This window comes from Aquarana catesbeiana, linkage group LG13 (assembly GCF_042186555.1).
Source record: "Aquarana catesbeiana isolate 2022-GZ linkage group LG13, ASM4218655v1, whole genome shotgun sequence".
In the NCBI taxonomy this organism is placed as follows: Eukaryota; Metazoa; Chordata; class Amphibia; order Anura; family Ranidae; genus Aquarana; species Aquarana catesbeiana.
The window spans coordinates 40,954,300-40,968,419 of record NC_133336.1 but is presented as its reverse complement, the minus strand read 5'-3'; the positions used below and the strand labels follow the sequence as shown (position 1 = coordinate 40,968,419).

The 14,120-nt window shown below is 44.1% G+C and overlaps 1 pseudogene; it reads left to right on the top strand.

Moving 5' to 3' along the window:
- The first annotated feature begins 6,606 nt into the window (after positions 1-6,606).
- Positions 6,607-6,918, top strand: LOC141116529 (dolichyl-diphosphooligosaccharide--protein glycosyltransferase subunit dad1-like; annotated as a pseudogene).
- Positions 6,919-14,120: the final 7,202 nt, after the last annotated feature.

Sequence of the window (14,120 nt, the reverse complement as noted above, 5' to 3'; positions counted from 1 at the left end):
CTTGGGGAGACATGGACTTGAATCCAAAGTAACATTACTCCAAGGGTCCCCCAGGCATACACCTCACAAAGAGCAGTGTTCCCTTAAAAGCCAGGGCCCATAGTCAGTAGGCAAGAGGCTAGCCTGCAGTGCCCTCCAAAAGCCTCTGTTCTGGAGTCTGTTACACCATCTTTCAAAGTGATAGCTGCAAACGTTCAATTCAATTGACTCCTGATCCTAAACTTGCCCTGTTGGGTATGTTTCCAGAGGATTGGTCAATGTTTTCTCAGAAAATTTTATTTACCCATTTGTTATTTCTTGCCTGTAAGTTGATTTCTTAACATTGGCTATCTTCTAACCAGTCAACTTGTGTTCAGTAGTGCACAGTGGTGTAAATGGTGTGCTGGATAGAGAGTGACTTATTTAAAAGCACAGGGATTGTATGCATACATTTAATAAGATCTGGTCTTTTTGGTTATCCTCCACATACAGTATATAGTATCCACTAATGTGGATGATCTCTTTGCTTCTATCGATAGTGTTGCTGCACTATGATGGATCTATGGTGCAAAATTTAATTCTAAACATTGCTCAGCAACGACCGCTATATACCGGAACAAATGATTGTCATTGTTAAATTTATTTATCTATTTAAAACAGAGTTGTCACTAGGGTTGGTGTCACCTGGTGCGGAAAAACGCAATGTCACCGCCCCCCCCCACCAAATAAATAATTTTCCTGTCTTTTGAAAGTGTGCCAAAGATGCAGCATGCAGGGCTTTTGGTGCGCTTTCCGAAAATGCAGAAAAAATTGCACAACCTAGAAACCTATAGGACTGCAGCTATAACTGCAGGTAAAACGTAGGAAAAAAACCTTTACATAACACGGCCCGCACCTCTGGCTCCCGTTACATCAGTGACGGCTGGTCCATAAGGGGCACAGGGCCCCCCCCCCCCAAAGTTTGTACAAATAGGAAAGCTAATCATAGTTTCCGGCTTCTTTTCCCAGCCAATCAGGAGGCTAAAGATTTGGAACCTGGAAAGAAGACCGGGTTGACATGGAAGCCGCCGAGGGGAGCCGTATCAGGGGAGCTTTATCAGGGGAGCCGTGACTGTGGTGAGCGCGGACCTAGAGGTGTTTGTTTGCACCCCCCCAAAAATATTTTAACACCAACCGCCAATGCTTTACATTACATGACACGGCCCCTGCATCTTCTGTCCCCTTTACATTGCACAGCCCCCCACATCTCTGACCCCCTTTACATTACACAGCCCCCACACCTATGGACCCCTTTACATTACACAGTGACCACACCTCTGGTTCCCTTTATATTATACAGCCCCCAGCACATTACACAGCCCCCGCACCTCTGGACCCCTTTACATTACACACCCCCGCACCTCTGGCTACCTTTACATGACGCGGCCCCTGCATCTTCTATCCTCTTTACATTGCACAGCCCCCGCATCTCTGGACCCCTTTACATTACACAGCCCCCCTGCATATTATACAGCCTACGCACCTCTGGATCCCATTACAATACACACCTCCCATGCACATTCCACAGCCCTCCTGCACATTACACAGCTCCCCTGCACATTACACAGCCCCTTGCACATTACACAGCCCCTTGCACATTACACAGCCCCCTCCCCCTGCACATTACACAGCTCCCCTGCACATTACACAGCCCCCTCCCCCTGCACATTACACAGCTCCCCTGCACATTACACAGCTCCCCTGCACATTACACAGCTCCCCTGCACATTACACAGCTCCCATGCACATTACACAGCTCCCCTGCACATTACACAGCCCCTTGCACATTACACAGCCCTCCCTGCACATTACACAGCTCCCATGCATATTACACAGCCCCCCTGCACATTACACAGCCCCCCCCCCCGTAGCTCTGCCTCTTCCTACCTTACTTAGGCATGCAGTGCGGGAGACACAGCAGTGCTGAATAGAGGGCGGGAGCTGCTGCAATTCGTTTTTCATATTAACCACTTTTGGACTAAGCCTATGTCTGACACTTGTTGTTTACCAGTTAAAATCTGTATTTTTTGCTAGAAAATTACTTAGAACCCCCCAAACATTTTATATATATATATATATATATATATATATATATAAATATTTAGCAAAGACTTTGGAGAATTAAATGGTGGTCATCGCAATATTTTATGTCACACGGTATTTGTGCAGCGGTCTTTCAAATGCAATATTTTGGGTAAAGAAATACACTTCACTGAATTTTAAAAAAAGAAACAGTAAAGTTATTCCAATTTTTTTGTATATTGTGAAAGATAATGTTATGCCGAGCAAATAGATACCTAATATGTTACGGTTTAAAATTGCGCACACTCGTGGAATGGTGACAAACTACGCTCTAAAAAATATTAACGGTTACCAGTTTAGAGTTACAGAGGAGGTCTTTTGCTAGAATTATTTCTCTCGTTCTGACAATCATGGCGATGTCTCATATGTGTGATTTGAACACCGTTTACATTGCGGGCGCGACTTACGTATGTATTTTCTTTGACAGCACACGGGGACGTTAACCCCAAATCCCTCCTTTGCACATAAAAGTATTCAAAATGCCAAAATCAGCGTTTTGGAATACTAGGGATATTTTAAAATCGGCGCCATTGGCAGCCGAGTAAACCGGAAGTGACGTTGTGACGTCGCTTCCAGATTACTACATCAGAGACCCGATCGAAGCCAATTCCGGCTTTGTTCAGGACTCCGGACAGCCAGTGGACATGCTGGTCGTTCAAGTCTCTCGGTGGGACGGGAGACCCGGGCAGAGCAGCGGAAGGGGGCGGGAGGGGGGGACGTCCCCTCGCGCTCCTTGTGATAACGGGCGAGCGGCTGCTGATCATCAGAAAGCCGACCGCCAGCTCTAAAAAAGGTACCGGGGTGAAGCATACAGGTACGTTGTTTCGCGTGAAATGGTTAACAAGCTGGTGATTGGTTGCTAGGATGACCTGGCAACCAATCACCTGCTGGTTAACTTGGAAAGTTAACTCCAGCAGCTCCTGCCCTCTATTCAGCACTGCTGTGTCTCTCTCCTGCTGTAAAGAAGTGTTCTCATTCTGCCTCCTTCTCCCTGCACCACTCTGCTGTGTTAGTAAGCGGGAGAGGCAATCTGGCAGCCGGCCCTGGGTGTCACCCCTCTAGCAGGTGTTACCCAGGCGTACTCCGCACCCCCGCACACCCATAGCCATGCCACTGATTTGAAATAATTGTATTATTTGTTTTTCTTTTTCTTTGTTTCTTTTTGTTCTGTATAGGTATTAGAGATGTGCTTTGTTTGTATATATGTAAGAAAATAAAAACTTTAAACTCAATAAAAAGTATTTGATTGAAAGTGATAACTGAACCCAGGCCCGGACTGGGACAAAAAATAGCCCCGGGCATTTAAGACTGAGCAGCCAATTTTTCCAGGGACGTGTGTGTGTGTGTGTGGGGGGGGGGGATTGGTCATTTGTAGAGGTGGTTAGTGATGGGATATTCATGGAGTCGGAGGGAGGTGAGCAGCGCGATCTGTGTTAGCCCTGTCCAGACCATGGTCGCCGCTTACCTCCCACAGTGTGGCCTGGTCATCAACAGGCCACAGACCGGTACCGGTCCACGGCCCAGGGGTTGGGGACCCCTGTATTAGCCAGCTCTTTTTAGGACATGCGGCCAGGCCCACCAAGCAAAGGCTTGGTGTGCCCTATAGCCAGCCTGGGTCTGACTGAACCTCACAGTTTACACCAAAGTCTCCCCAAGTAATCTAGGGCAGGGATGTCAGTCTGACAGTCAGTCTGGGCAGTACAGTGTGTATCAGAAGTGCTGTCAGCAATATCTGGACTGCATAAGTGTAGCACTTTCTACTATAGAGTGCTAGGTAGTGTAAATCGGTTTTCTGTAGTGTACGTAAATTTAGGCTTGGCTAGCTGCCAAACCTGTGTTTTGAATCTGGGTCAGGGTGAGTGATCCAGGGAGGCTGGATAACTTATCAGGCAGCATCGCTGATACCTATCCCCTACTTGCTGGAACCTTGGAGAAACTTCCAGAAGAATTAGAGGGAGGTTAGGAGGAGCTGCCTAGAGTATTATTGAGGCCCCCAACCAATCCCTGGCCAAATGGGCTGTCAGGGGGAGGGCACCTCTTAAATACACTGAGTTAGGCCAGCAGAGGCAGAGTAAGTTTGAGTGGCAGCTGGAGATGGAGTGCTTAGGAGGCTGTTGGAGGCCCTTGAGGGTAACCCCCTAGTCTGGGAGGGGTGACCTCAGGCCTAGGAAATGGATGCTGGAGGGATCCTCTGAAAATACAAGGAGGAGTCCTGTCCAGATACACGGGAGCAGGTGTAAGGACAGCAGGAGCCAGCGTGCATGTCCAGGAGATCTCCAAGGAGAGGACAGCAGGGTGGCTGGAGAGAGAAAGAGCAGTCTGGGAGGACTAAGAGGCAGCCTGAGAGGATTGGTGGGTGGCAGTCTGGGATGGATGGAGAGTCAGTCTGGGAGGACTGTGGAAGTTTAGCCAGGAGGGCTAGTGAAAGGGGCAGCTGCAGCCAGGTGGACTGGCAGTGCCTGAAGAGGTGGTGCTGGGATCAGTAGCCACAGGAAGGTAACTGGACACTGGGAGTTTTCTACACACCAAGGGGCCCACGTTCCCTGCCTGTAATGGGCTTTTGCTGGATCTGACAGAGTGCCCTGTCAGATCCAACCTAAACAGTGTTCCAGCTGGGCCTGAGTGTTTCGCAAGCAAGTGATGTACTGGAGGAAGAGGCGTGTTTACAGAGAGTGTATATTGTTCCAGTCACATGGACATCCCATAATACCCCTATCCACATCTAAGTTATTGCATGGACTGTTTCCTGTCTCAGTGAGCCTGTGAGAAATTCGGTGTGTGTCTGGTTGTGCATGGTGGGGAATTCTTATTCACCAGCGGCTCCTATGGGGGATTCGCTACATACCAAAAAAAGTTGATTTTAAATCAACTTGCCCCTTTAGCATCTTTACCATGAGTGCCCTGTCTCCGCTGTGGTTACTACTAGCTTATCCTGGGAAACTTTGCTGCCTGGTCACACGACCAGTTTTGTGCTCACATTGTCTTTGCCAAAGGTTCCTGCAGGTACAATCTTTACGCTGAGCTGGACAGTAAGTGGCTCTGCCTGAGCAGACTCTATCTCAGTTCTCAACGACTTTTAAAAGTATGGTGCTTGATTTCACAGTATAGGCCAGCCGGGAAAAGTAGTAACACATGCAATATTGTATATTATCAGTTATCAAAATGTGTTTATTACCTAATTTCTCAAAGAGAGAGAAATGCTCCGTACATGAATAATGTGTTAAAATTTTCACCTATGCAAGATTAACTTCAGAAAATTTGTCTTCGTGATAGTCACACCTAGAACTCTTCACATCAATACGGCACAGTTCACATTGCCATGTATCCTGACCTAGCATTAAATGGACAGGAGGAAATACATTATTTTCAGCTGAATCTGTTCACAATAATGCATTGAGTTAGAATGTGTTGCTAAAAAGTCTTATGTACTGCATTTTAGGTGCAAAGACCTATATTGTGCCATTAGAATGGCTAGAACGAAACTACAATACACAACACGCTATAATAGTTACCAGTGGTGGCTGGTGGGTTCTACTTATGGGGAGGGGGGGAGGCAAACAAACAACAACCCCCCCCCCCCCCCCGTGGCGCAGCGGCAATAAAACAGAACCCCCACCTCGCGCAGGTGGTCCGGCACTTACCTGATCGTGTGGCAGGGCTGTGGTGTCCTCTCCTCCTCTCCTGGAGTGTGGGCAGCGGCCACGGTGGCTCCGGTGTCCGCTCCTCCAGCTTCTTCCGCCATGTGTCTCCTCTTCCGCCAAAGCAGAAAAGGAGACAAAATTAATTTAAATAAGAGGAGCGAAAATTAATTTGCTTATCGTCACACAACTGGGTGGGCTTGGACCGCAATGCTCTGTGCTCTGACCCGACCCTGGTGCTTAAAAAAAACACCCCGCCGCATTGGAATCCTACACTGATATGTAGATCAGGGGACCAGACGTATGGATAGGGGAGGCGGTGCCTGTGCACCCTCTATGGACGGGCCAGCACTGATAGTTACTCTTATTCTCCAAAAATAATCAATACACATCCACTACTTAAAAGCCCTGTATTTTATTTTGCATGAAATGGTTTCTTCCTGCATTTTTCTGTCTAAAACATATCCTATTCCTCCTCATTTCCATTCGTTTGGAACAAGCAATACCGTACACATTAATTGTGGTTACGTGCAGTGCTCTCTGCACACTACACATCCCATAGTCCAGTGATGGTGAACCCGTGGTATACGTGTCACAGCCGGCACACCGAGCCCTCTCTGTGGGTACGCCAGGAGAAAAGCACACACTGACCGGCCATCCATAGAAGCTGATTCGTCCACACTGCACCCCTCATCGAACTACATATCCCACAGGTCTCTAGGGCAAGCCGTGACATGTTCGAGGTGGGCGTGAAGGAGAAGAAGCGGCTCCCACAAGTCTCTGGGGCCAGAGGTGGTGTGTCTGGGGTGGGCGTGACAGAGAGAACACTGCCGGATTGGGAGACACATAGACACTGGAGACAGGTGAGATGTGGACATTATGTGTAGATAAAATATCAGTTCTGTCCGTGGTGTCCCGCTTCTGGGAGGCAGAGGCTCAAGCTGGTACTGTACATCCTGCTGACCGGAGCCATGCAATACCTGCACCACCTGCTAGTGGGTACCTTTCCCTTTCACCTTCTTCATCCTGGCCCTGTGTCTAGGATCCAGATTAACCCCCAAAATAAAAGATTTCCTGGGAATCTCTCCAGAAAGTGCCTTTGCAGAATTTCTCTTTGCAAATACACTTGCTTGCCATAAACTTTGTTGGATTAAATCATTTTTCTTCATTGAAAAAATAAATAAATTGTACATTTTAAACAGCAGTCCTGGGAATTGTGGCCCATCATTATTGTCATTGGGCCTCATTATTGGTATAATTGGAAAACATTGTGCCCCATCATTGGTGTCATTGGGAAACCTTGTGCCCCATCATTGGTGTCATTGGGCCTCATTATTGGTATCATTGGGAAACCTTGTGCCCCATCATTGGGCCTCATTATTGATATCATTGGGATACATTGTGCCCCGTCATTGGTAAACCTTGTTCCCCATCATTGGTGTCATTGGGCCTCATTATTGATATCATTGGAAAACATTGTGCCCCATCATTGGCCCTCATTATTGATATCATTGGGAAACCTTATGCCCCATTATTGGTGTCATTGGGCCTCATTATTGATATCATTGGGAAACCTGGTGCCCCATCATTGGTGTCATTGGGCCTCATTATTGATAGCATTGGGAAACCTTGTTCCCCATCATTGGTGTCATTGGGCCTCATTATTGATATCATTGGGCCTCATTATTGATATCATTGAGAAACCTGGTGCCCCATCATTGGTGTCATTGGGCCTCATTATTGATATCATTGAGAAACCTGGTGCCCCATCATTGGTGTCATTGGGCCTCATTATTGGTAGCATTGGGAAACCTTGTTCCCCATCATTGGTGTCATTGGGCCTCATTATTGGTAACATTGGGAAACCTTGTGCCCCATCATTGGTGTCATTGGGCCTCATTATTTGGTATTATTGGGAAAGCTTGTGCTCCATCATTGGTGTCATAGGGAGGTGTTAATTAGTTTGGACAGCTGTACAATTTTTTTCTAAACTAAAACCTCGGTATTCAGGTTTAATTGCAGTGTTGGCACTTTAAAATAAATAAGTTGGTTTTGTGTTGCAGTTTGGGCACTCGTGCTCAAAAAGCTTCACTGGTTCACCATCACTGCCATAGTCCATAGTCCTTATTCCATTTAGAGAGAGAGAGAGAGAGAGAGAGAGAGGGTGGCTACGTTCCTTGATACAGTGAGACCTTGAAGAACAATGTAGTCACCCTCTAACAAGAAGTCAGATTGCAGTAGCAAAAAAAAAAAAAAGAGTTTGGAGATTTGGAGGAGGCTGAGAGTAATAGAATGTACTTTTTGAATTAAGAATACATACAGTTGTGCTCATAAGTTTACATACTTGTGGGGTTGTTTTTCAGGGGTTGGGCTTGGCTCCTTAGTTCCTGTGAAGGGAACTCCTAAGGAGTCACCATACCAAGACATTTTGGACAATTTCATGCTCCCAACTTTGTGGGAACAGTTTGGGGATGGCCCCTTTCTGTTCTAACATGACTGCGCACCAGTACACAAAGCAAGGTCCATAAAGACATGGATGAGCGAGTTTGGGGTGGAGAAGCTTGACTGGCCTGGGGCTGAGTCCTGACCTCAACCCGAAAGAATACCTTTGGGATGAATTAGACAGGAGACTGTGAGCCAGGCCTTCTCATTCAACATCAGAAAAAAATGAGAAAAAAATGGTCAAACATTCCCATAGACACACTCCTAAACTTTGTGGACAGCCTTCCCAGAAGAGTTGAAGCTGTTATAGCGGCAAAGGGTGGGCCAACTCAATATTGAACCCTACGGACTAAGACTGGGATGCTATGTGCATATAGAGGATGGTGTCCCAATAGTTTTGACAATATATTTTATATATATATATATAGATATATATATATATATATCTATATATATATATATAGATATATACACACACACACACACATTATGAATATATTTTTGTTTTCCTTTTTTGTAATTGTTAAAATAATTTCTGTTCTCAGCTGCATAAGCAGCTCTGAGAGCTGGGGGAGGAGAAACTCCCGTACAGTGGTCTTCCCAGTGATATGCTGTACATATAGTCTGATCATTGTAGGAGAGCAGGCTGAATTCTCAGCACATTCAGAAACCAGAAAAGCTGTGCTCTCATGCTTAGTGTGTTCACTTTTTAATAGGAAAACAGGGGCTGGCAGGTACAGCAGGGATTTTACACGCAGGAAGCAATACAAAGAGGACAGGATACTTTTTCATACAAGTACATGGTATAGCAAGCACATGTCAAGAATATGAAACGTTGGGTTTACATATTCTTTTACTACAGCTGAGAATAATCAGGTCCTCTGTTCTGCCAGATAGGGCTGTGCTGTGTGCCAGAGCTGTGTAAATCTCAGCACTGGATAGAAAAATTCTTTGCTCCTATATTACACCAACAAGGGAGATCAGAGAACATGTGGAGGGGTTTGCAGGCATTTGACACTCCCAAAAATGCCAAAAGGCTTTCCTAGGGGCTGCAGAGCTAGAATCGAGGAGAGGTAGGAGAAACGGGTCACCGAAAAGGTGAGCATACAGTCTTTTATTTTTCGGGGGGGGGTGTGAAAGTTTAACATTAAGGGTGGCATAAGGTGATATCTGGTCACCCTATTTTTAATCTGTATGGCCTGACAGGGTCTCTTTAGGGTCTCTCGTTTCCCCAAATTCACAGTAGATAGCTGGACCTGGGAACACGATCATAGTGATATCACCACCAGAGTCCCTGAAGGGCACAGAATGGGCATCCAAGGGCATAGGTGGTTCAATTTGCTACTAGCTGCCTAAAACAGAAATATCGGCTTGTTACGGAATGACCCTTTAAATCATTATGACAACTCTTCATTACAAATTACATTAGCCTTTGCGGCTTGTATGATCCCGAACCCACTTAAAACACAGTATGAAAATGAATAACAATAGCGGAATTAACATTAAATTCTTTGGTGTAACTTGCCTGCGCCAACCGCTTAATTATCGTTCAAACCAGATGACCTCTGCAGGCTTGATCGCATAGTAAATCGCTTGTATGTTCAAGGAAGGTTCGCAATCACATTAGAATAAGGAGCCTATTATTTTATGCATATGTTACCCTGACCCCTCTATTGTAGTAATCAGAGGGCTGAGAGCTGGAAATGGGATTAATATACCTCTCACTTAAGAAAACTGCAAGATTTTTCTTCCCTCACTTTAAAGAATGTAATAGAATGTTATACAATTAATGGCAGGCTGGAGACAATAACTAAAAAGGCATTAATTAAAGGGCCACTTAACTTAAAGCAGGACTATAGTGTAAAATTAGCATACTCTACTGTAATTCTAAGCCTGCGTGATATTCAGATGGAAGGTGATGAAAGAGCCCCATGCTGCATTCATTTCTTGTATTAAGAGTACATTCTGCATCCGTCCATTGTTAAGAAGTGGGCATAAAGCATTTGCCAATGAAAATGATTACCGCTCACTCAAAGCCACTCAACCAGCTGGCATCACCATTATAATGGCCACACAAGTAAAACTGTTCACACACATTTAAATGAGAGTACATGCTACTTTAGTACTTCGCTAAAACAATCTGTATCTTAACCACTTCAATACCGGGCACTTTCGCCCCTTCCTGCCCAGACCAATTTTCAGCTTTCAGCGCTGTCGCAATTTGAATGACAATTGCGCGGTCATACAACACTGTACACATATGACATTTTTATCATTTTCTTCCCAAAAATAGAGCTTTCTTTTGGTGGTATTTGATCACCACTGGGGTTTCTGTTTTTTGCTAAACAAACTAAAAAATCCAACAATAGGTAGTACAGCACAGTGGTGTAGTGGGTAGCACTCTCACCTAGCAGTAAAAAGGGTCGCTGGTTCAAATCCCAACCACGACACTACCTGCCTGGAGTTTGCATGTTCTCCCTGTGCCTGTGTGGGTTTCCTCCGGGTACTCCGGTTTCCCCCCACATTCCAAAGACATGCTGGTAGGTTAATTAGCTTCTGTTACAAAATTGGCTCTAGTATGTGAATGTGAGTTGGGGACCTTGGATTGTGGGCTCCTTGAGAGTAGGGACCAATGTGAGTGTGCGAGGTATGTGTGGAGCTCTGCGTAAATTGACGGCCCTATATGGGTATCTTAAATAAATAATAATATAATAGAAGAGCATCTTAATGAGACACAATGTACAGGGATAGGGAGAATTGTAGACACGCACACACACTCAGGATGGACTGGTGTCTTTATTCAACCTTACTAACTATGTAACACTGATGGGCACTGGATAGGCATCACTGATGAGGAGCTACTAACAGGCATTACTGATGGGCACTGACAGGCATTCTTTATGGGTCACACGCTGCCAGCTGATAGGCAGTGATTGGCAGATGATGGGCACCTCTGATGGGGCTGCACTGATAATCAATGTGCTGATTATCAGTGCAGACCCCCCCCTCTGACAGGGAGAGACGCGATCGGTTCTCCCTGTCAGCACAAACCGAGAAAAGACGTTTACCGGCACTTCCCAGTTCACGCGATGATCAGCTGATTGGTCACAGTTGATCACGTGGTAAAAAGCCTCCGTCAGAGTCTCCATACCACGATGGGAGATGCGGTGTGTCAGACTGACACACCGCACCTCTGATCGCCCGCTATATGGCGGGCGGCAAGTGATTTTAAAGTATTACTAAACCCTCAACAGTAAAGTCAGTCTGTGCAGTGCTTTGAAAAAGTATTCATAGCCATAAGAAGTCCCATTTGTAGTTTGTGATAAGCCATGTGGGGGGGACAGCAAACATGTGGAAGAAGGTGCTCTGGTTAGATGAGACCAAAATTGAACTTTTTGGCCTAAAAGTAAAACGCTATGTGTGGCGGAAAACTAACACTGCACATCATCCTGAACACACCATCCCCACTGTGAAACATGGTGGTGTCAGCATCATGTTGTGGGGAAGGACAGGGAAGCTGGTCAGAGTTGATGGGAAGATGGATGGAGCCAAATACAGGGCAATCTTATAAAAAAAAACTGTTTGAGTCTGCAAAAGACTTGAGACTTCACTTTCCAGCAGGACAACGACCCTAAACATACAGCTAGAGCTACAATGGAATGGTTTAGATCAAAGCATATTCATGTGTTAGAATGACCCAGTCAAAGTTCAGACCTAAATCCAATTGAGAATCTGTGGCAAGACTTGAAAATTGCTGATCACAGACACTCTCCATCCAATCTGACAGAGCTTGGGTGATTTTGAAAAGAATAATGGGCAAAAATGTCACCCTCTAGATGTGCAAAGCTGGTAGAGACATCTCCAAAAAGACTTGCAGCTGTAATTGCAGAGAAAAGGTATGACTAGTTTTTCAAGGCACTGTATGTAGGATGGGAGCAACAAAACTGTTTGAATAGTCCAGTAAAAGTGTTTATTTGATACAGAAAAGTAAAAGTCCTTTGGAGACTAAACAACCCTTTTTCATCAAGACCTATGTAATGATAGTACGTTTTTTAACAATCGGGACCATAGTTGAAGGTGGAGATAGAGTTTTTATGTGAATGATCAGGTGCCAGACTAGCACAAGCCCTGACGAAGCGGGATTTTTGGGCCCCTTAAATGCGTTGGATTTTCTGTATCAAATAAACACTTTTATTGGATTATTCAAACAGTTGTGGTGTTCTCATCTTTCCTAATCGAGTGCTTCATTTGTGGATCCTTGATGATACCCCCACTGATGGAGAGCAGGCTCAATCTATAACCAGGGATCATATCATATCACATCTTTTAATTCAGCACTCTTACGCTACACACATTCCTTTGGGATTTGGGATCCACAGCTTTCCACCAAGGATCCTACAATAAAGCCCAATAAATTCAACAATGGAAGCAGCTGGAAGTCAGGTGTAAGGGAGGTGCAGAATATGAGTAGCTTGTATTTTAAACTAGCTACACTTTATTGCACATTGCAAAATCTAGATAAAAAATAAATAAATAAATTATATATATATATATATACACTGTAGACTGGTAGTATTTAAAACATTTCCTAACGTTCATCTTGTTCACATATTTTCATTGTTCCAGGAAAAAAAAAATTGGGAAAAAAAGAATAGTGGGATTCTAATCTGTCACTGGGAAAACCTTTAGATAAATGTCTGCCTCTTTTTTTCCCTTATGAAGAATATTAATTTGGTGTTTACCCCAGAGAACAGAAAAAAACACAAAATAGGTCATCATTGCCAGGCGAGCATTACTACTGGGAGGGGATAAAGTCACTATCTGTTTCTTGTGCAGCATCAAATTAAAATCTTACTGTTGCAATGTGATCGTGCACAGCGGATGCCAATTGAAATACTTAATTTTAAGGCAAATATTTACCATTTCCCAAAACCTTGCTCTGGCGTATGTGTTTACAAAAAAGGCAAATGGGCAACATAAGCATCAGCAATGGGGTTGTTTTTACTTGGAATTGTGGTTTAATGGAGGCTAAAACATAGATTCTTGCTTTTTTTTTTTTTTTTTTTTTTTTCTTTTTTACTGCAAAACAAATTACCCTCTGTTCAATACGATTCCATTGATTTTATTTGTAGCAAGCATGACTGCAGTAGATAGGAAGGCCATCTGTTTATTGTGACAAACTCCTGGCATTTCATCTCTTAATACAGTCCCATTTTTTATTACTAGTATTTTAGAAACCCAAAGTTCAGTGTATACATACTTACATACATGTTAGATAGATAGATAGATAGATAGATAGATAGATAGATAGATAGATAGATAGATAGATAGATAGATAGATAGATAGATAGATAGATAGATAGATAGATAATAAGGAAAAAAAAGGAAAGAAGGAAGAACGGAAAGGAGGAAGGAAAGAAAAAAGGTAGAGAGAAATCAGGGAAAGAAAGAAGAAAGGAGAATAGAAAGGAAAGGGAAAAAGGAGAGAAGAATGGACAGTGAAAGAAAAGAAAAAAAAAGTAATTGATGGATAGGGAGATGGAATATAGATAGATAGATAGATAGATAGATAGATAGATAGATAGATAGATAGATAGATAGATAGATAGATAGATAGATAGATAGATAGATAGATAGATAGAAAAAAGAGGAAAAGAAGAAAGGAAGGACCCAACAGAGGAACGAGGGAAGGAAAGAACGAACAGAGGGAGGGAGGAAGGAAGGAAAGGAAAGAAGGAAGGAAAAGGAGGAGAGAAATCAGGGAAAGAAAGAAGAATAGGAAGGAAAGGGAAAAATGGAGAGAAGATTGGACAGTGAAAGAAAAGAAAGAAAAAAAGTAATGGATGGATAGGGAGATGGATTTAGTGTAGATAGATAGAAAGATAGATAGATAGATAGATTGATGATTGAAGCTGCCTTCAGAACTTAAAGGGGTTGTAA